Raw genomic sequence first — 23,237 nt, 5'->3', positions numbered from 1 at the left:
ATGGGGATGGAGGGCAGGAAGTTTTCCGTTTCTATTTTCCATGCAGGAAGTAAATGTATAGAGGTTTACATAAAACAACAGGCGATATGAGTGTTGGTTAAGGGGTTGTAGCTAAAGGATATCATGGAAATACATGCAGTATGAGGGGTGGGTTAAATGACGCCCTTACATAGTGAAAGCATCCACGACAGGACCATTTGGTCATGCTTACTAGCCCAACTCCTGACAATGGCACTCCTGACAGAGACAATTTTGAGGGGTAGGAGGAGCAGGGGGGAGCCCCAATGCTCTGGCAGAAGTCCTCGCTCATGCTTCTGTTGATGGGACTAGTGAGTTGAATCTGGCCCTCTATGTGTCCACATTGGTATGTGCACAGGGCCCCTGCATACTGCTTCTGAATGGGCAGCCTGTACTTCTCACTGCAAGCTGCTCCTGCTGGAAGAAAGTAAGCATCTTCACATTCCTTCCTTCTGATAGTTTAGCAGCAGTAATTGACCAAGCAAATCTGTACCTGCCTAGTAAGCTTTTGAGTCCACATTTTGTCTTCTAACTTTCTTTACAGAGATTCAATTGACCTTTGAAAAAGAAAAGCTAAGTGTCCAGGCCTCCTGCTGCTTATGAACACAAAGGGGAAATAGAAATCTACCCCAAAATGAACTGAATTCACCCAGAAATTAGGGGAACTATTTCAGCAATTTCTTAACTAGCTCAGCAAGCCTTGTTCTACGACAATGGCCCTCCAGTAGAGAAGATCTCCACAATGTCCAATAACCACATTAACTTCCACCTCAAGTTGAGTATGATTTGATTTGCAAATGACATAAATTTGCATATGACTCAAAGAAGTGTGAGTTACCCTCTCCCAGACCAACTCCTAAAGCAGTGATGGAGAGCTTCAAACCCAGGGGCTAAATATCTCTATCTGGCCCTTGGGATTCTTCCTAAGACACACCTCCTCACTGATCTTACTTTACAGCCTCTTTGAGGGTTTTTTCCTGACTGGAAATGGGACCTTGGACTCTGATAATGCCTGTGGCTTGGCTGGACAGAGGTACAAGAAGGGTATATGAGAGCAAAGAAATTGGCCTACTCTGCAAAGGTAAAAAATTCTGCTCACTTTTTCCTTCCTCTCTTCCTACCACTGGCATGTGGCCCTCATAAGGTTGACTAGGAGGGTGAGCTACCATTGCTTGGTCCCAGCTCCTGCCAACCTAGCAGTTTGAAAGCACGCCCCCCCCCAAAAAAGTGCAAGTAGATAAATAGGTACCGGTCTGGCGGGAAGGGAAACAGCGTTTCCGTGCGCTGCTCTGTTTCGCCAGAAGTGGCTTAGTCATGCTGGCCACATGATCTGGAAAAACTGTCTGTGGACAAACGCCGGCTCCCTCGGCCTGTAAAGTGAGATGAGTGCTGCAACCCCAGAGTCGTCTGCAACTGGATTTAACTGTCAGGGTTCCTTTACCTTTACCTTTTTACAAAGCTAAAAATCTACATCCTGCTCACTTTTGGCTTCCTCTCTTCCTGCCACTGGCATGTGGCCCTCATAAAGATGCCTAGGAGGGATTGTGGCCCTCCGGCTAAAAAAAACCCCTGCCTTAAAGTCACAGGCATTGTTATGGGACCCTGAGCAGTTTGCACTATACCCTCCGTTGTTGTTTTTTAATGCTATTCTTTCTTCCTTTTTACGAAAAGAATCACATTCCTTCCAGAGCAACCTCTATTCATCTAAATTAGCATATGTATGTTTTATGCATATTTGTGCCATGGACTTGTGGCTTTTAATTCCTTGAGAGAAGAAGTCAATAGTCATAGCTTTTGTAGCCTAGAAAGAGAAAGGATTTGGTGGGAAATGCCATTTCATTGATGGCTCAGTTCATATTACAGGAAGGGAAAATGGATGTGAAGGCTCATTCTGTGTTTCAAAGGCAACATGTTTAAGGAGATTATACTCCTTGACATCACACTTCAAAGAGAAGTCTGCCTTCAGAGCCTGTATTTATGACCCGAAGCACCTTATAGATTTTCCTGCCTTCGGTTGTCGCTGAATTGACTTGTCACCCAACTATTCTGACCTCCCCCCTTGTTATGGTTTCTACTTTGTCTATTAGGCACTTGAGAGAGGACAGCTGAGGATGATGAACCATTCAGAATGGAGTGAAGGCAGCAAGCAGGTCAGCATTAGAGGCACAGCTCAGCTGCATCTAATTCCTCTATGTGCCACATTTGAAGGCACATGGGTTTGTCTGCATGAGTTTCATGTCCAAGGACTCGCCTTCTGCATCCTTGATGCCCACACTGTTCCCCAGACCAGTCTTCTTCAACCTGCTCCCCACCAGATTTTGGACCACCACTCCAACTCCCACCAGCCTCAGCCAGCATGGCCAATGGTCAGGGATGATGGGAGTTGTGGCCTAAAACATCTAGAACTCACCAGGTTGGCAAAAGCTGCACTGGACAGTAACCTGGGAGTAAGCTGCAGGAGAAATTAATCCTGTTTGCATTTTAATGAGAAGCAATATAATTTGCACTTCAAGACCCAATACACCAAGTGAAGCACAAATATCCATGGAAATGTGCATTTATCTGAATTTTTTCAATGCAATTTGATGTCAAAATATCTCTTTAAAGGTAAATTAGAATACATTTATTGGGAATATCATTTAATATGCTTTATATTTTGGGAAATTGCTTGTAAAGATGTGTGTTTTAGTATCCAATGCATACAAAAATGGGTACATTAGGAGAAATTTACACTAAAAATCTTTGCAAACGACTGTGGAAATATGCAGAACTGAATTTAAGACTGGGGGAACTGTAGTGATAGATTTGTCCATTCCTAAATAGAAGGAATAGCCAATCCCTTTCTGGCTCTTTGGTCAGCATCACAGTCATGGGACACGGGCCCTTTGGCTTTTCAAGAGACCACTTATAAAATAAAATAAAAGAAATGTGTGGGACATCTCACTGTCTTACAGCTTTGAAAATAATATTCTTTTCTGTAGAAGCAAAACCATCTATAAACTCTGCGCTCCCACCTTGAATAAAATTTGCTTGGATTGCCAGCAGCCAGAACAACTTCCCCCGGGGACAGATCCAGCCTGCAGGCTGACAGCTGGCCATCTCTGTCAAATCCAAAAGCAGCTGGATATTTTGACTTGATGCAGAGCTTGACATGTTGCAATATATAATTTATATGTTGGTCGGCTAAGTGCATATCCTACCTTTCCATTCATGTATGTGGAGAAGCATCTTCTAGGCTAACTACTTGCTCACGCCATGCGTAACCCAGAAGGTAACTGGGTTGGATGGACTGCAGGTGAGTAAGGGTGGGGCTGTTGAGAGACTTCAAGCTTCCAGACTCCTCCTGATGACTTATAAAGACTCAGCAGTTTATACACCATCTCGCACTCATGCATACACACCACACAAAAACCTACGTGTGCATATCCACAGTACACACACCACATCCCCATTGCAGGACTGGGCTGAAATTTTGTATGGGGGCTGGTGACTCACCTGAAATGACTTGTGGGGTGGATCTGGCCCACTAGCCCTGAATTTGACACCCCTGCTGTAGAGTAAGGAATTTGCAGCCTCTTACGAGCTCTGTATGAAGGAGCTGTGTTGCAACATTCTGCCTGGTAGTGGATTTGCAGACTAGGATGTGCCTGCAAGCTTGCAACAGCCATTTGATTATGACTATCTGGTTGCAACCCAAATATTTTCAACATAGACTCCTTCAATTTTCCACAGATCCAAGAGAGACAAGGCATTGGAAGTTCTTTCTAGCTGTCTTCCCTGCCTTGGGCCTTGTTTCATTCAAGCTTCTTTCACCCTCAGAGTAAGATCCTGTTCATTGTCTAAGCAGGTGGAATGGACACAAGAAAAGTGCGTGCAATATTGTTTTGCCCTGTAGTAGAACCAAGCTGCACACTTGAAACAGTTATCTAATAATTCACTGAGCAGAGATGCGTTTCAAACTGCTGACTGTCCAACTCCAGAAGTGGCTAGATGTATCTTTTCCAGAAAATAAAACAGAACATTAAGTATTCATGCAGCAGAGCTCTTTAGGAGCACAGTTTACTCTTGTGTGCGCAAAGAGTATGTTGAATAAGGTCAGTGCTGCTGAGCCACATCTGGAATTACAACCATCAGGACTGAACCCTGGTAAAACTAGAGAGCTCCAGGAGCAGCACACCTAAAAGACAAAGCAGTCCACAGAACAATGATAGGCTGTGATTAATGTTATAGAGACATCACATTGCCAGCAAAGGTCCATATAGTTAAAGCTATGGTTTTCCCAGTAGTGATGTATGGAAGTGAGAGCTGGACCATAAAGAAGGCTGATTGCCGAAGAATTGATGCTTTTGAATTATGGTGCTGGAGGAGACTCTTGAGAGCCCCATGGACTGCAAGAAGCTCAAACCGATCCATTCTGAAAGAAATCAGCCCTGAGTGCTCACTGGAAGGACAGATCGTGAAGCTGAGGCTCCAATACTTTGGCCACCTCATGAGAAGAGAAGACTCCCTGGAAAAGACCCTGATGTTGGGAAAGATGGAGGGCACAAGGAGAAGGGGACGACAGAGGACGAGATGGTTGAATAGGGTTTGCAAAGCTACCAGCATGAGTCTGACCAAACTGTGGGAGGCAGTGGAAGACAGGAGTGCCTGGCGTGCTCTGGTCCATGGGGTCACGAAGAGTCGGACACAACCAAATGACTAAACGACAACAATGTTATAGAATTATGCAGTGTAAACTGAGCAGTTGGCCCCTTAGCACATTCACATTCACCAGGCCTCATGGAGAATGTGCCCATAATCCATCCATGAGAGGGGATTGTGAAGAATTAAAAGTAGTATTTACTTACAGTAGCAAAATGAAGGTAGGTTAAAACTAAGTTACAAAAGTACAAAATCTAAGTTCAAAATGGTGTCTGAGCTTCAGAGCTCACACATGCACATGTGGTCAGCTTGGAGGCAAGCTAAAGAGAGAACAGTGCCCAGGCAGGAATGAAGTTTGTAGTGTTACAGCTTCCTGCTGAGGCAGACAAAGGAAGTGCTCTCACAGAGCTCTCTAGCAAATTTTACAGGAAAGGTCTGTAAGCCTCAGTCCCTTCATGTGCCTATCTAGCAAAACATGAATTGTTGGTTTGCCTGCAATAACGCTCCACAGGCAGGCCATGGCTGCTGTAGCAATGCACCTCTCCTGACGTGCAACTGGTCAGCTGAAGGCATGAGCAGGCAGAGGCCCAGGCCCCTGAACATGAGAAGAGTTTGCTGCATCAGGCCAATGGATCATGTAGTCTAGCATCCTGTTCTCATAGTGGCCAACCAAATGCCTGTGGGAAACCCATAAACAAGATTTGAGCACAACAAGTGTGGGATGTGAAACACAAGAGCAGTCAAGTACAACATTCCTAGAGTAAACATGTTTACACATGGGGAGGAATGTTTGTCCAGCCAGCAGGTAAACTTCCTGTTTCCTTCTGGGTTGGGGCAGACTTCCTCTGCACGTGACTAGAGGTGGCCGTGGCCTCATCTGTACAGGTAAAGACAAAAGCACAGGACAGGACAGCCATCTCTCTCTCTATGACTATTTTCATTGAAGAAGCAACATCTGCTTAGCCAAAGATGCTCTCTTGGCTCCCAGCCAAGAGAGGACAAAGGGACTGTCTCTTTATGGGATAGTTTCCAGGTGTATGTTACTTTTCTAAGATAAGTCCGCCTTCTGGGATCCGATTGTGAACAGAATGTGAGTAAACTCTTTTTATACTTTTATAGAAGACTGTGTTGTGTCTTATCTTTTATGAGGGAATAAGGGGAAAATACCCGAACAGTTATTATAGAGGCTTTAGCGAGCCTGAGCAAACGCATCAGCTGTGAGTTTAAAAAGGGGGATGTTACTCTGCTAAATTGTGAGCTTGTTAACACAAGTTGGAAAGGCTATAATCAAACAATATATCCTCTCCTGGATCCACAACAAGCACACTCTCCCCTCCTGTGGTTTCCAGCAGCTGATATTCAGAAGCATTACTGCCTCCAGCAGTGGTGGTAGAAAATAGCCATCATGGCTAAGTAACCATCAGTAGCTCTCTCCTCCACGAATTTGTCTAACCTTCTTTTAAAGCATCTAGATTGATGACCATCACTTCCTCCTATGGAAGTGAGTTCCGTTGTTTAATTATGCACTACATGAATAAGTCCTTTCTCTTATCTGTCCTGAATCTTCCAACTTTTAGCTTCATTGGATGTCCATGCTTTCTAGTGTTATGAGAGAGGGAGAAAAACTTTTATCTGTCCACTTTCTTCATGACACACATAATTTTGTAAACTTGTATCATGTTGCCTTTTCTCTAAACTAAAAAGTCCCCAACACAGCTGGTTCTGCATGTTGGGGGCTGGAATAAATCCCCCTCAAAAAAAAAAAAAATCTGTCTCTGCTCCTGTGGCTATAATGGCAGCCTGGCACATAGCAATTAAGTGGGTGAGACTCTCCTTCCAGGAAAAGCTTCCCTTGTTTAATGTGAGATGAGTGACTGAGAACTGAACATGCTGGAAGGGAGTCTCCTGGAAGGGAAAGTGTCACATTTTACAGAAAAGAGAGTTTGTGGCGCCTTCTCTGTGTTCCTTTCGAGATTCATTTCATATTGTTCTGACAGCTGTGGGACTGGGTGTGCTTCAAAGGAAATGGGAGAGTCATTCATATCACAGTGTCCCTCTGTTGCGGCACAGACATACAGACAGAGACACACACAGCTCTGCAAAGATGGCTCTCCATGAAACCAGGCTGACACAATATTTACTGAGCAATTCCTAATTTTCAGGATTTGAGCTGAAAATTTCACGGTGGAAGGCGAAGCAAGATATGCACATCGCTTTGGATTTCCACTCCCTCCCTCTCCGGGCAGAACAGCTCAGTCAGTGTGATATATATTTATTTTAAACATTTCTTGCCTGCAACTTCACAGCAGGCTACAACTAAAATTTGTTGATTGGCGAACAGTGGGTTGAGGGGGGAGGGAGATGAGCAGGTGGAGTGCTGATAGTTACACCTGTTGGGTTTCTGCCTATCATCCAGCAGCTAACAGCATAAAGCCATGGTGGCAACCAAAACCTCCACAAATGAGAGCTTTAAATGGTGTTCAGAAAGTCTGTCCTCTCCAAGGTGGAGGCCCTTTGCTGTGTCCTTTATCTTCAGAGATTAGGCAAGGGTACCAGGGATTAGGGATGGGGAAGAAATTTGATTTTGTTTATGTTTTAATGAGAAATGAACTAATTTGCACTTCTTGAGCAAATACATGAACCCAGCCATCCTTCAAAATTTGTCTCTGAATTTTGTAATCCAATCACCAGATATGTACAGAAATGCATATATTAGGGGAAAGTGTGTAAAATTTATCTTAAGAAATATTGTAAAATTAATGAATGTTAAAATGTTGAGGTTTTAGAGAAAAAAGGGGATTACAGCTGTAAAAGATTAAGTGAAAGAAAAGAATAAGGGGAAAATTCTGAAAAAAACAAGGTTTAGGATTTGCTGAAACAAATTTGGAAATTGGGATGTAGAAAGGGGAGGTATGGGGAAGTCGATGAAGTAAGGTTTAAGAAATAAGGATATGAAATTGTACATGTTTGTCTGTGTGCTTGTGTGTTGGTGTTGTGTATTGTTTGTGTTTATAAAAACTGTGAAAAACCAATAAAAAATTTTATAAAAAAAAAGAAAGTGTGAGTGAAAATGCATCTATTAGTGAAAATAACACCAAAAAATGTGTTATAATAGGGGAAATTGCTTGCAAATATGTGTATAGGAGTCAACACTTCATACATAACTGTTTATTAAAATAGATCCACACAAATGACTGCAGTAATATGAGGAAGTGAATTTCAGGTGGGAAAAATGAGAAACTGAGAGAAACTAAAATTGCCCATCCCTGCCAGAAACAGGTGCTTTGACTGCCAGCCTAGGAGAAGGAAGAGTGAGGCCATGGCATCAAATGTGTCATGCAGCTTCCAGTGGATACATAGTCCCCCCCCACACACACACACACACATCTTGCCCAAGAGATGTTGCCTAGGCTCATACACTCCCCCCACCACACACCGTAGCCATCATGGGATGACTTGCTCATGTGTTTCTCAGTCACATGCTTTGTTATCTTGTTCACAGAGTAATGTTAGTTCTATACAGAGGTGTAGTGGTCCAGCATCCTGGGCGGTGGGAGGGAATCCAAGACCCATTGCTATTTCTCCAGTGTCCTAGAACCACCCAATGAACATGAAAGGGGAGCTTTTTTTAGCCACTAAGAAAAAAATCATCTCACTCTTTGTTCTAATTGGAGCCAATCAGAGTGAGCCAGCCAGTGAGAGCTGGCTCCTAGGGTCACTCTGGAGAAAGCATGTGGGAACACTAGAAGCTCAAGGTGCTTCACTTTCAAGAGGAGAGTGTGCAAGTTCTGGACGTACAGTTGAATTTCAAGGAAAGCACAACCACAACCCAACTCTGAAAGAAGATATCTGAGCACACCATTTGCCCGTGTTTGTGCACAGAAAATATAAGATCAACTGAAAGGCGACACATGGAGATTTGCACTGATCACTGCAATGTACTCCTGATTTTTATTGCGTAATTATAAGGTGAATGGGTATGGCTAGGAGGGGTGCGTCTGTGATGATCAGGAGAGGATCCTGCTAAATTTGCCACTATACTACTGGTCTCTTGCCACCAGTTGTGTTCCAATCTTGCAGCAGCCTGGCTAGGCACAGTTTCTGGGAGTTCTGAACTTGTACCTCCAGCCAGTTTTGTTTTGCATTGTTGGGAATACCAGGCTTTGTGAGGAAGCTGGTGTTGCTTCTTTTTTGAAAGCTAGGTGCTCTTTTTTTATGCTAAAGATTCATTCCTAGCTCACACCAATTGATTCATATTACATTCATCCTCGTCATCATCATCATCTGTTTATTCATAGCCCACTTTCCCACAAGATTGTGCCCAAAACAACTTGCAACATAGTAGATGAACAATAACAGTTCGAAAAGAAAAGCATGTTAGGAACATTAGAAACAATCGTAACGTCAATAAGTAAATACAAAAAAAAAAAATCAATTCATACAACATTGTGGAAAACAATACTCAGAAGCTAATTTAACAGCTTACAACTAAACATGTTATACTAGCGGCATGAAAGATGGCTATACTTTGAGGAAACTAAAAGTACAATATTGTAGAAATGTAAAAGCAGCTTATAAAGAAAACAAAGGCATTAAAGACTTTTTGTAAAGAAAGAACATATATGAGTACGTGATTACATTGCAATATAATTTTATTTTAGGTAAACCACTTAGGGAGCAATTCAATGCACAAGAAGCTGGCATAAAGCACGCCGGTGTGAATTAAGCCAGGGTAAAGTTACACTAGATGCAAACCAGAGCCAGCAGGGTGTAGTGTTTAGATTAGAGAGTGTTGGGCTGAGACCTGGGAGACTAGGGCTCAAATCTCTACTCAGCCTTGAAGCTCACTGGGTGGCCTTGGGCCAGTCACTGCCTCCCAATCTAACCTACCTTGCAGAGTGGTTGTGGAAATTAAATGAGGAGGGGAAACAGCATGTGTGCCACCTTTAGCTCCTTAGAGGAAAAGGTTGGATAAAAAATACAGTAAGCCTGATTCGGAAGCGGGGTGGTGGCTGCTACTGCTCTGCCTGGCAGAGGGGAAACAAGCCTTTAAAACAGTGTTCTCTGTTGGGTTGCTGGGTCATGTGACTGATCTAAATGTGCTTAGGATCCAGCCTAAGTTCCCTCAAACCTCCCCCCCCCCAGTCCCACCACGTCCCCTGAATTCCCCTTCTTTGGGGGCTTATTCTGGACAAGCAAGTTACACTGGCATGTCTTCAGCTGATCCAGGAATCAGCCAGCTGAGCTGGAGATCCATTGCACCCCAAGATGCTCATTCTGGCAGATCAGGCCACAGGATCACTTCCTTAGAGGCTCTACTTACAACCAAGCAATATAAAAATGTTGTTAAATGAATACATGCATATTTTTAAAAACATACTTATTTAGGAAAAAAGTCACGCCTGTTGCATCACCCACCACAGTCCTGTGGCCCCGAGAAAGTTGCCCATTGGAGAACTGAACTGACAAAGGTCCCCCACCCCGGCTTGCGTCTTTCAGACATCAAAAAGGTCACCAGGGTTGCTACCTCTTTGCACTGGTCCTGCTCCTGTGCCTTTAACTGCAGCCCACCACACATTGTTGCTTCTTAGCAAGAAAAACTGGAGAATGTGGACAGCTCATTGGGCAAACCTGCAAGAATTAAAAAATAATAATTACAGTATTTACTTCAAATCAAAATTCCCCGACTGCCTTTTAATGGGCATATTTACAAAGCCATGAATAATAATAAAGTTATCTGTAATGATGTTTGGAAGTGATGTCTTTAGCGTTTGGAGATTTGTCTATTATATCTCCTAATAGATTAAGTCTAAGCCACGCTCTGGTTTGAAGCAGCCAGAAAAGGGGCTTTAACTGTAAGGAGATTCTGTGATGCATTTTTTGGGTGTGGGGAGGGGTGCAAATGAAAAGAGGCTGATTGGCTGTTACATTTGGGTGGGAAAAGGTATTTCTTGTTTGCCCAGTTTTCTTGGCTGGTGTCCTGTTAGTGCTTTTGCTTTTCCTATCTCCAGGTGTATGAGGTGTAACCCTCAGTAACTTGGCAGGCAATTTAGAAGTGTTTTTAGTTATTTACTCCATTCTTGCTCCTCCCTTCCACCCGAAAGCTTAAAGCTATGTAAATAGTTCCTCCCTCTTTCTTCTCAGCAACCCTGTGAGGTAGACTAGGCTAAGAGATATTGACTGGACCTCCCTGGTCCTGGCCCAACACTCCTTCCCATGAAAAAGCTGTTCACTTCGATTTCCAAACTCCTCGCATCCCAGCAGGGAGATAAACTGGATTAGAATCTTTATTTCTGTTGGGCTGGTTTTCTCCATGTTTGAAGGTTTGATAGCCATCCTCTGTCATCCCTCCCACATTCTCAGAAAGAGCAGCGCAATGTATTTAAGCAACATGGCACAAATCCTGAGTGTTGAATTATCTCCCCAAACATTTCTTTGCTTTCAAAGCAAGCACCATGGATAATAAGGAAGACAACCATGAAAAAATATAACAAATTGTATTGCAAATGGAAGAAGATGCACGCATGATGTAGAAAAATGGGCTACTTTTGAGAGGCTCCAAATGAGCTGAGCGCCATTATCCCACCATTCCCCTTTCAGCATTAATCAGCCCCCATCACCTGTTTGTTTTGGCTGCTTTCTTTCATGTGGGTTTTGTTTTTCCTCCCACCCATCTGGCTTTTAATGGCAAGAATGTTGTTTTCCGCACACTGCAGCGATGTGTCAAGCATGTGCCTGACTCGACATGCTCACAGAAACCTGGGCAGATCTTGTGCAGCCCTGTTAAGAAACCAGCAGCTGTTGCATCAACTCTCTATTCCACAAGGAGGACTGTATCCAAACCACAGATACCCCACTCTCTTGATCTTTCCCCTACAAAACAACTGACTTTTCCCTTTCTCTGAAGTCTCTTCCAGACATGAATGGGTGAATCTGACCATTCTGAATTTTCTCAGTTCCTCGTTTTTCAGATCTGAAGTTCAGTTCTCCGCATGTCCACATCAGTTTAAAATCATTATGTTTTTAATTCCTCATGAATATTCAGCAGCATTTCAATTCATATATCTCCTAATATACATTTTTATGTAGTTTTGACTGATATGCACTTTTTTGCAAAGCAATTTCTCCTAATATAAGGCATTGTATATATTTCCACATATATGCATTTTATGCACACTTTGCCCTCATACTGTTTATGCATTTTGCACCCTTTTTAATGGTTAGAGAACTGCGTCACAAAATTAGGAGAAATGTAGATTCCAAAGGGTTACTGTATTCCAGTTTCTGTATTGTGTTGGGAAATCCAAATAAGGTAGTTTTTTCATGAAGATTCTAGAGGCCAAGCCTTATGAGGAATTGTTGAGATAGTGTGGGATATTTAGCCTGGATAAATGAAGACTGAAAGGTGATGTGATAGCCATCTTCAAATATCTGAATATGCAGGAAGGAGTAAGCTTGTTTTCTCCTGTTCCAGGGAGTAGGACCAATGGATTCAAATCAAAAGAAGGAAGATTTCAACTAACATTAGGAAGAACTTTCTGGTGGAAAGATCTGTTCAACAGTGGAACAGACTACCTCAGAAGGTGGCAGACTCTCCTTCACTGGAAGTTTTTTAACAGAGGTTGGGTGGCCATCTGTCAGGAATTCTTTAGTTGGGATTTCTTCATTGCAGGGGGTGGACTTCATTACCCTTGCAGACACTTCCAACTCTACAGCTCTATGATTTTATGAATCCCCTACTTCTTCCAAGACCACAGTCACCACAGGCAGTTGTGAGAGTTGTTAAAGTAAAGTTGTGCTCACCACCACCGCAAAAGGCAACAAACACTGAAAACTGGAGTGATGGCACCCAAATTCATTCTATGTATACAGAGCTCATCCGCACTATACATACCACTTTGAACTGTCATAGCTTCCCCCAAAGAATCATGGGAACTGTAGCTCTTTTTGGGTGCTGAGAGTTCTGAGGAGACCCCTGCTCCAGCCCCCTCACACAATTACAATTACACAATTACAATTCATGGTTTGTATATAGTCATCTGACTAGACTATTCATCACAGTTTTTAAGATTTTAGAATTATATAATCCTCTTAGCTGATTGTATTTATTTATTTATTTGTGCATTTATATCCCACCTTACCTCCAGGCATGTCAAGGGTGCCATACATAGTTCTCCCCCATTTTATCCTCACAATGGCCCTGTGCCATTAATTAGGAGTTGAGAGGTACAAGGTCACTGAGTGGGCATAATGGCTGAATAGGGATTTGAACCTTGGTCTCCCGAGTCCTTGTCCAGCATTCAAACCCCTACACTGTACTATCGGGATTGCTATTTTTCTTATTGTGCCAGCAACAATCTTCTTCTATGTATTGTGTTTATAACAGAGGGGTTGGGCTGCTTTGAGATCCGGTGGTGCATTTAAATTTATGGTATTTGTGATTCTATACGTTTTTGTAAGTCGCCTACAGTTTCCTGCAGAGGTGACACATGAATCCGATAAATAATAATTAAATAATAATAACACTCCCACTTTCACTGATGCAAATTGTTCCCTTTTTAGCAATGGTCTCAGCAGTACAGAAGAAAGACTTCATTTGTACCACGGACAGCTCCATGCAGTGCTCAGGCTGGAGAGACTCTGTAGAAAGCAAATCCCTGATGTTGCTTCAGCACCAGTCGTCCTCCAAATGAGCTTTAAATGGGAGCTGCAGATCTATCTCAGTTGCTAGCTCTGCCTTTGGTGACAGGAGTCTCTTCATTTAAAGGAGTCCAGTCTGCTTTAGCAGTTATTGAGTCCCGCAGAGCAGAAGAGACTGTGGTTCCACTAGGGCTTCTGAGCTGCAGTGCTGTCAGATAGAGAAGGGCAGAACTGCCTCCTTGATCTGGAGAGGCACTGATGCAAGGGTTAGGGTTCTTGCACAAATGCTCCTCATCATGCCACTTTTCCATAGCTAAAACCATTCTCGAGGTAGCTTACTACATAAATGGATTTATGTAATTACAAAAATATGACAAAAGTAGTCATAGCCAATCAATAAAAACATATCGGAATGTACACAACAAAATTAAACAATCCCCATAAAAGTCATAAGGTAAAGTAAAGGGACCCCTGACCATTAGGTCTAGTCGTGACCAACTCTGGGGTTGCGGCACTCATCTCGCTTTATTGGCCGAGGGAGCCGGCGTACAGCTTCTGGGTCATGTGCCCAGCATGACTAAGCCGCTTCTGGTGAACCAGAGCAGCGCACGGAAATGCCATTTACCTTCCCGCCAGAGCAGAACCTATTTGTCTACTTGTACTTTGACGTGCTTTCGAACTGCTAGGTTGGCAGGAGCAGGGACCGAGCAACGGGAGCTCACCCTGTCGCAGGGATTCAAACCACCAACCTTCTGATCAGCAAGCCCTAGGCTCTGTGGTTTAACCCACAGCACCACCTGCGTCCCTTTATATAAGTTATAAGGAGGTTTAAAAACAGAGATTCAAAAAAGTAATATCAACAACAGCAAAATTAATATATCCAGAATTAAATCTTGACCACAACAAAAAATGCTAAACAACACTCCACGCGAAGAGACTGTAGGTAGGTATTGATGGACTTGCAGCAAAGATGGTCATCATCTTTGGCTTTTTGTAGCTGGAGTTAATCAATCAATTGTTTCACTGGTTATGTACATCTGCACAAATTCCCCCTTTCATTCTGAATCCCCAGCCTTATCCCCTGAAGGTGGGGAACTTCACCCCAGAGCCATGGCACTAAGCAGATGTTGTAGGTTTTTACATTATTTCAGAAGCAATTGTTGGACAAAAGAAATATGTCAGTCTTCTGTCAGAAGTGTAACTTCTCTCAAACCACACTTCGCTCTCATGAAAACCTTTCCCTGTCTGAGAGCCCAAATGGATGGGTCCCTTCTTGCCTAATCATACTTTCCAGACAATATTCATGTTTTTAATCATGTTAACAATGACTCCTTTTTGCTCTCAATGGACTTTTAAAAGCTTTTATGCCAGTTTGCCTTTCAGTGTTACCATAGAAGAGTTATGCAGGGAGGGCATGGAAGTATGCAAACGTTGTCCATTTTTCTGAGTCATTACCGCTGCAGCAGCAGCCATTAGGAACGCCTGTGAAACTATTAAATAAGGTTTATATTTATCTCCTGCATCTAAAGGATTCTGGTGGATGTATTTGTTTATTGCTCAGCTACACTTTAAGGGCCAGTGTTCCAGAAGATTCATTTTATATTCAGATCACTCACTGGGGCTCCTGCCATTTTCCATCAATTTCAGTGGCAATACCCCAGCAATTAGTGTGGTACGATGGAGTCACGCATGTAATGTGAATGCTTTACCCCTTAATATATTCAGAGTAGTTAAAGATGAGGAAAAGGCTAGATTTCTTTTTAAAAAATAAAAATAAAAATTAACATAACCTTTTGGTGATATGAGGATCCAAGTCTGCTTTCTGCGGTGTGATCCTACCCTGTAGGATATTTCTTGCAACCACAGCAGCAGATTGTGTGGGTCTCACCTGTTCAGCTGACACTGGAAATGCCAGCGCCGGGTGCAAAAAAAAACAAACTGCAGGGGGTCATTAAAGGCCACCAAAATGAGTTATCCAAGCCCCAAAATTGGTTTGGTTTTTGTTCTAAGCCAGAGGTGAACTTCTGAATCCCTCCCTACCACTTGCTACTTTCACCTTTGCCCAAATGTGACCCTCCAGATGCCTCTATCCAGCCCACAGGACTCTCCTTTTGCCACATACACCAAGATCACACCCCTCACTAACCCTGCTGCAAATTTGTGCCCATCACTGTCTCCTGTTTAACTATGTGCTGTGTGGCATAGGTTTGGCTCCGAGTTCAACTCCAGGAGGTTTTGCTCATTCAGCTGACACCACTACAGGTGTGTGATCTTGTGCACTAATTTCATTAAACAGGGACGAACAGACCTTGATGCTAAGCATGGCCATCTGGGGGGAAAATGCATTAGTCTGTCCATGCTCACCATCCCACTATCTACTGAGCTGCTCAGATGATGATTTTAACTTTCACACCAATTTTTTATTGACTGAAGCACACTTTATTGTGTGCAGGCAGAAACCTGGCCACATTAAAACCTCATGAGAGAGTTAGGAAAAATTAGTTTCTAATAATATTCTTTGTCCTCATCTCAATTTCACATAAAAGCAGGCAACCTAAAATGAATGTTGTCAGGCTACACTCCCAAGGCAGCTCTTAAGCAGTATAGAGGTTGAAATGTGCTGGTGTGTATGTGTGCAAATTATTTTGCTCAGACTTTCTTCTACGTACTCAATAAGTGATTCAGACTCCCCAAAAGGTCCATGCATCTATAAATGTTGCTTTCCATTTTATCCCTGCTTGAGGATGTAAGTTTTTAGCTATTTAAACTCATCCTAAAGACCAATTGTTCCGCACCTACATATGAGCTCTATCTTTGAAGATAAAATGTTCTCTCCTATAAGACCTCTCACTGCTTGACGTAACATTTGTTCATTTATTCTTAAACGAAATTCTGCAGGCTAGTTTGAACATGGCAGAGGTGGGGAGAAGGAAGGAGGGAAAGCATGCAGTATGGATATTTGGGTCCAAATTAAGAATGGGGAATAAATCTGATTCAACTTTCATTTAAATGGGAACTTACCTAATTCGCACGTTCCAAAAGAATACACAAACTGAAGCAGAGCCACACTTCTCTGAGTTTTGCAGCATAGGTTCTCCAGCCAAGTAGTGTGTACAAAAATGCAAATATTTGAGGAATATGTGCATATGTTGGGGTTTTTTTAAAAAAAAAAGCTCATAAAAATGCATTATGTTATGGAAGGTGGGTTTGTAAAAAGCTGTATATTGGGGGAAATTGCATGCAAACATGTATATTAATTTCCAGGAGATTTTTATTTTTTTTAGTCAAACTGATGCAGAAATGCGGAGTACAGGATTTAAGACTGGAAAAATGATAAACGGAAATAAGACGGGTTTGCCCATCCCAAATCCAAATCTAGCATTGTCTTCTGGACTGAAGAGCCAAGAACTCACAAGAAATGGCCCTGTATTTGAGAGGCCTGTATGTAGAAGTCTCTTGACTGTAGCATCCTGTAGTCACCCCTGTGGCCCCTCCCACCACTGGCATGTCGCCCCTGGAAAGTTGTGCAATAGGGAATACTGAAAAAGGTCTCTCTCCCCCCCCCCCCCGCCCACTGCTGTATTGGATATGGATGAAATTCTTCTTATACGGCTGAGCTGGGTTTGGGAAATAGCCCTAGGCTGTGTGCCACTAGCCATTCCTTCCCTTGAGCCAAGCTGTTTAAGCTTAATTGGAATGAGCGGCACTCTTGCGGCATTTCTCTGCAGTAAACATTTAGGAACAGCCGAGTCGCCCCTTTCAGCTTGACTCATTCATTTCCATCGTGAACTTGATCACTGAACCCAAGTAAAAGTGTGAGGAGCGGAACCGGCTCTTTGCAGTCAGTAATTCCAAAGGTGATAGGATCCCTTCATCCTCCTGCTGGAGCAGGAGCTTGTAATGGGATTTGAGGCCTTTAATCTATCAGGTCAGTGGTTCAGATCCAAGGCAAGCCTGCAGTAACTGCCAGCCATTATCACCCGATAGCTCCTGCAGAAAGTTATTTCGGTCTCTTCTGCAAGTGCCTTCTGAGAGAAGATGGGGGAGCACTGCTGACCCACACACCCCACCCTCTCCTTGTGAAGAGAGACACCCCCAGTGGTTGATCACTCTTCCATCCACTTTGAAATCTCCCAGCATTGTTGCCTTTTTCTGGTCAAACTCACTTGGATTGTCTTTTCTAACTGCTGGTCTTAGACATGAAGGGAAGTTCTGCAAACACTGGACAGCTGGCAGCAATGTGCTTTGCCATGGAGAAAGCCCCGTCTTCCAATCCCTGGAAGCCTCTCCAGTAAAAAGGGTCTGAGGAAACAGATGGTGGGAAAGAACCTCCTCTTCCTGAGGCCCCAGAGAGGCCCTAACAGTCAGAGCCACAGTTGTGGCTTCTGTAAGTTGAAGGGTGTAAGAAGAGCCCTGCAGGATCAGGCCCATGGTACATCTAGTCTAGCATTGTGTTCTTACAGTGGCCAAGCAGATGCCTGGATGGGAAGCCCAGAAACAGGGTCTGAGCATAACAGCACTCTCCACGCCTGCGGTTTCCAGCAACTGGTATTCAGAAGCATTTCTGCCTTCAACTGTGGAGGTAGAGCGAGGTCATCATGGCTAGTAGCCACTGATAGCCTCACCCTCCATGGGTTTATCTAACCCTCTTTTAAAGCCATCCAAGTTGGTGGCCATCATTGCCTCCTGTGGGAGTGAGTTCCTTGATTTAACTATGCACTGCCTGAAGAGGGACTTTCTTTAACCTGTCCTGAACCTTCTAACTTTCAGCTTCATTGGATGTGCCTGACTTCTAATGTTATGGGGGCGGGAGGGGTTTTTCTATCCACTTTCTCCATGCTGTGCATAATTTGTTGAATTTTAAAGTCCCTTAAATCCAGTTGTGACTGGTGCCAATTGGGGTGGAAGGCAGGAAGACCAAGAACAGATTAAACCTTATGACTGCGTATGACATGAGTTTGCATCTGAATCACCTGTGATACTGCATAGGGTTGCAGGGTGCATCTCTACCCCTTCATCAGCATCACCACTTTAAACATCCTCAGGTAGGTGACTGGTGTAATTGTGGCAACCTAGGATACATATGTGGTGGGGGCATTTTCTGTATTAGAGCAATGGGCTTTAAATTCTATTCCAGGAACCACTGGGTTCTTTGAGAACTCTGCAATGAAAATATCAGTAATGGTGGACATACTGTTGAAAGACAGCTGGTCTTCATTACTGATCATTCCTTATACAGTGGTACCTCGGGTTAAGTACTTAATTCATTCCGGAGGTCCGTTCTTCACCTGAAACTGTTCTTAACCTGAAGCACCACTTTAGCTAATGGGGCCTCCTGCTGCCGCCGCGCCGCCAAAGCACAATTTCTGTTCTCATCCTGAAGCAAAGTTCTTAACCTGAAGCACTATTTCTGGGTTAGCGGAGTCCATAACCTGAAGCGTATGTAACCTGAAGCGTATGTAACCTGAGGTACCACTGTAATGCATACAGAACCTGCACAGGAAGCAGCTGAGGCTAAATAGGCATAACTGTGACGCTTCTATGAACAGAGCATGTACATTCCAGAACTTTTCCCAGCATGCCCTGCAAGCTGCAGGGGTTGTGTAGCAGATACATCAATGTGGAAAGGGATCTCTGCAACTTAGAAAGTTTGAGAACCACCTTATTGTGTCATTTTGCCACAAGCAAAGATTGGGTTTGATAATTTGGGGTGCATACAAGCTTTTGTTGTGCCTTTGATCTTTTCATGGTGGGGGTGTTGAGGGTAGGCAGCCATCACTCTTTCTTCTCTCATTTGTAATGTGTTGCTGAACAACAAATGATCGAATTGCCATTCTCTGCATAAACCATGTCCTCCACTAATTAAAGGCAAAGGTATCACTTGTGTTGTATTCAGGGTGAAGAATGCCAGTTATTTTATCTGAATGTGCAGCAAAGTCAAGTGATTATGGCAGCCCCACCACCATTTGCCCCCAGTCTGGAAGAGGAAGATTTCCAAACTGAAACCCCCTTGATGCCATATTGCAAATCAGAAGAAGTCCCAGGAATCTTTTGTTCAAGCAGAACCAAATAAGGAGCAATATCCAAAGTGGAGATAAATGCAAAGGTGATAAGGAATTAATGGCACATGAAAACATGCCTCTTTGCTCTGTGACATGAGCCTTAAATCAAGGGCATCAGTCAGGCATATTGCTGGGAAAAAGAAGGGGGTGATATTTTGAAAGAGAGAAGCATCTAGGGAAGGAATCTGCAGTGGATTGGAGACATGGAGGATGATCATAGCTCAGAAAGCTACACATGACTAGATTGACTCATGACCCAGAAATGGAATGGGGAGGGTATTTTTTCTTTACTACTGATTGTCAGAAATGCAAATGGAGAAATAACTGTCCTGAATTTTATCTGTCCTGAATATTTTATCTGTCCTGAATCTTCCAATATTCAGTCTTCATTGGATGTTTACAGGTTTTCGTGTTATGGGAAGAAGAGAAAAAAAATTATCTACCCATTTTCTCCATGCTATGCATAATTTTATAAACTTCTATCATGTTACCTCTTACGTTTTCTCTCCCAGAAGTAAAAAGCATGGAGGCTTCGTGTAGCTTGGTGTGTGTATATGTTGAAAGAAGGGGTCTCAAATACCCTCCGAGTCTAAACAAAATATACAGGCACTTTTCTTCTCAATGTTTGGTGTTTTACTCCACCCATTCAGGCAAAAGGATTCCTGTGGCCCCCCCACACCCATGATTTAGGCCAGGCATAGGCAAATTCCAGCCCTCCAGATGTTTGGGACTACAATTCCCATCATCCCTGACCACTGTTCCTGTTAGCTAGGGATTATGGGAATTGAAGTCCCAAACATCTGGAGGGCCGGCGTTTGTCTATGCCTGATTTAGGCATTTCTCTGGGTTACTTCTTCCAACTCAGCTCAGGTGGGTGGCTACCTGGGGAAATGCAGATGCAGATTGTCAGGCAAATTTCTTTTTTAAAAAAATAAATGAGTAAATCACAAACTGATGCAGAAATAGGGAAAACTGAACGTTACATTGGAAAGCTGACAAGCAGAGAACAACTAAACTTGGCAGATTTGTCCATCCTTATCCACACTCCAAACTGAGTTCTGAAATGAAGTCACGGTTATCATTGCCATCTATGAGGAGCAAATATATTTCCTAAAAGGATGTATGTCATGTTCATTCTGGTTATTTCCTCAATGCTAGCTTGTCTGGCTCTGTGGAAATGGAAGGCAAAAACCAGGCCTTCCTGGTTAAGCCTCAGTGTAGCTCTGCAAACTACAGTGGTCCCAGAGGATAATACCGACCAGGCGCTGAAATTATTTTTAGTAACTTTAATACTTCCTTCTCTAGACACCTCCACAGGGTACAGCTGGGAAAAGAACAAAGTCAGTTCAGTCTCTTTCTGGATTCATTATTTCCATTTTCAAATAAGTATCTTGTTGCATTCTCTGGGGCAGCTGACAGCAAGAGCCAAAAGCTACAGCTTGAATTTCTCATAAGAGGGGAGATCAATAACTGGGCTGTGACTTAGACACGAGGCACGTAAGCAACCGCTGGATTTCAGGCTAGTATTTTTGGACAAATTCTATACACTCTTTGTGCAGAATGGATGAGCAGAGAGACCCATTCATGGAATCATAGAATCTTAGAGTTGGAAGGGACACCAAGGTCATCTAGTCCAACCCCAATGCAATGCAGGAATCACAGCTAAAGCATCCATGACAGACGGCCACCCAACCTCTATTTAAAAACCTCCAAGGAAGGAGAGTCCACCACCTCTAGTGGGAGTCTGTTCCACTGCTGAACAGTTCTTACTGTCAGAAAGTTTTTCCGAATCCACCTAACAGTAACCTCGTTCAACCCACATTTTACCAGCTTCCTCGCAAGAATATCATGGGGGACTTTGTCAAAAGCCTTACTGAAATCAAGATACACTATGTCCACATTGCCCTGATCCACCAAGTTTGTAATTCCATAAAAAAAAAAGAAATCAGATTGGTCTGGAATGACTTATTTTTGAGAAACCTATGCTGGGTTTTAGTAATCACAGCATCATTTGCTAAATGCTCACAGACCGACGGTTGAATTATCTATTCTAGGACCTTCCCTGGTATTGATGTCAAGATCACCGGTCGGTACTTACCTGGGTCTTCCTTTCCTCCTTTTTGAAGATGGGGGCAACATTTGCCCACCTCCAGTCTGTAGGGACCTCACCTGTTCTCCAAGAATTCTCAAAGATAATAGACAAAGGCTCTGAAATTACATCCACAAGCTCCTTTAGTACCCTTGGATGCAGCTCATCAGGCCCTGGAGATTTGAATCCATTTAAAGTAGCTAGGTGTTCCCTTACTACCTCTTTTCCTATCTTAGTCTGCAGCTCCCACCTTACGTCATTCATTCTGTTATCACCAGGTTGGGCATCACTTTCCTTTTGGGTGAAGACAGAGGCAAAGTACATGTTGAGTAGTTCCACCTTATTCCTGTCACCCAATAGCATTTCTACTTGTTCCCCATACAGGGGAGCTACCACTTGCTTGCTCTTTCTCTTACTTTGGACATAGTCGAATAAACCTTTTTATTATTTTTGACCTCTCTTGCAAGCCTGAGCTCCTTCTGATCTTTAGCCAGCCTAACTCCCCACCTGCAACTGTCAGCTATTTGTGTATATTCTTCCTTTGTGATTTCCCCTTTCTTTCCTTTCTTATACATGCCCTTAACTCTCAGTTCCTCTGTAACCTCTTTATGAAGCTACACCCATTTCCTCAGATGCCTCCCCCTTTTCTTTCTCGTTGGTATTGTCTGTGTTTGGGCCTTCAATATTTCTCCTTTTATAAACTCCCATCCTTCTTGGACTCCCTTCTCGCTGAGTATTTCTGACCATGGGATCACATCCAGTAGCTACTTCTGCTTTTCGAAATTAGCCTTCTTAAAGTCCAGAGTTCATGTCCAACTGCACTCAGTTTTGCATGTCAAGGCCCCCAAGCCACCCCCAGGAGAATAAAGGCACAAGGACACAGAAATTTAGGTTAAATGTTAATGGGCAAAATTTAGGCCACAACTTTATTGGTTACAGAATGTGAGTGGTATTGACTTAGGCATTGGCATCAATAGACTATATCTGACTCCTGCCCGCCTTGCAGGAAGTCTAGTAAGGGTAAACCTCCAGTAGGGGGAGCCCCACCGATGTGGATTGACTCAAACATCCCCTGGGTTCCCGATGGGGTCGTAGCAAGGCCCTAGCCCCTCCCCGGGCTTCAGACAAGGTCCACACCCCTGGATTCCTTTAGCAGAATAACCTTAAGTATGGAGGGGCAGGTGATGGCCTCCCCTCCCCTCCCCGACACATTGCTATTCCAATGCCTAACCGCCAAACCTTACAAAGTTGTGACGATTGCTACGAGGTAGGCAAAAACCAAGTGGCTGGCGCCAATTTGCCAAGTGGAAAAAGTCCTACCAGGCCCCTCAATGGCGACCAACCAAAGTCCATAGCAAGACCAATGATGCAACCTGGAAAAAAGGGAGGGAAGGCAGGAGATCCGTGGCATGAGGCTAAAAGAGGAAGCCTCAGAGTTGTGCTGAGGCTTAAATTGTCCCCGGCCACGCCCCCCAGGCAAGCTGGTTGGCTACCTGGCATCCTGACGTGACCAGGGTCTCCCCCAGCATGATGCGGGACACCGTCCCGCCCTCGACGCTGAGGGGAGTCGCTAGGGGGCCGGACCACAACCCGGCCCCACCAGAAAGTGGGCCTGATTTCCCTTGCCTCTGTATCTTGAAACCCAGGAGAACATGATTACTTCCTCCCAAGTTTCTGAGTTCTTCCACTTCATCATTCGTTTGCTGCTTTTCCACAGAATTGTACCCAAAGAGACTCTCAATATGTCAAATAAGCAACAATATAAACATTACAATTCAAAATATCTC

General features: G+C 43.5%; 1 protein-coding gene across 2 annotated transcripts in view; it reads left to right on the top strand.

The window, feature by feature from the left end:
* The window catches only part of CHST8 (carbohydrate sulfotransferase 8), a 242,317-nt gene that overhangs the window by 174,327 nt on the left and 44,753 nt on the right, over positions 1-23,237 (top strand). Inside the window, exon 1 of one of the 2 annotated variants that reach the window (XM_083515203.1) lies at positions 2,055-2,168. The exons of the other annotated variant lie outside the window; for it this stretch is intronic. The gene's annotated coding sequence lies outside the window, so the exon portion shown is untranslated. Of the gene's footprint in view, positions 1-2,054; positions 2,169-23,237 lie in introns of those variants that run through there. 2 annotated transcript variants of the gene reach the window in all.

The sequence above is a fragment of the Podarcis liolepis genome (assembly GCF_965112155.1).
Source record: "Podarcis liolepis genome assembly, chromosome: 7".
In the NCBI taxonomy this organism is placed as follows: Eukaryota; Metazoa; Chordata; class Lepidosauria; order Squamata; family Lacertidae; genus Podarcis; species Podarcis liolepis.
The sequence above is the reverse complement of the archived record's forward strand: the minus strand, read 5'-3'. Positions and strand labels throughout refer to the sequence as shown.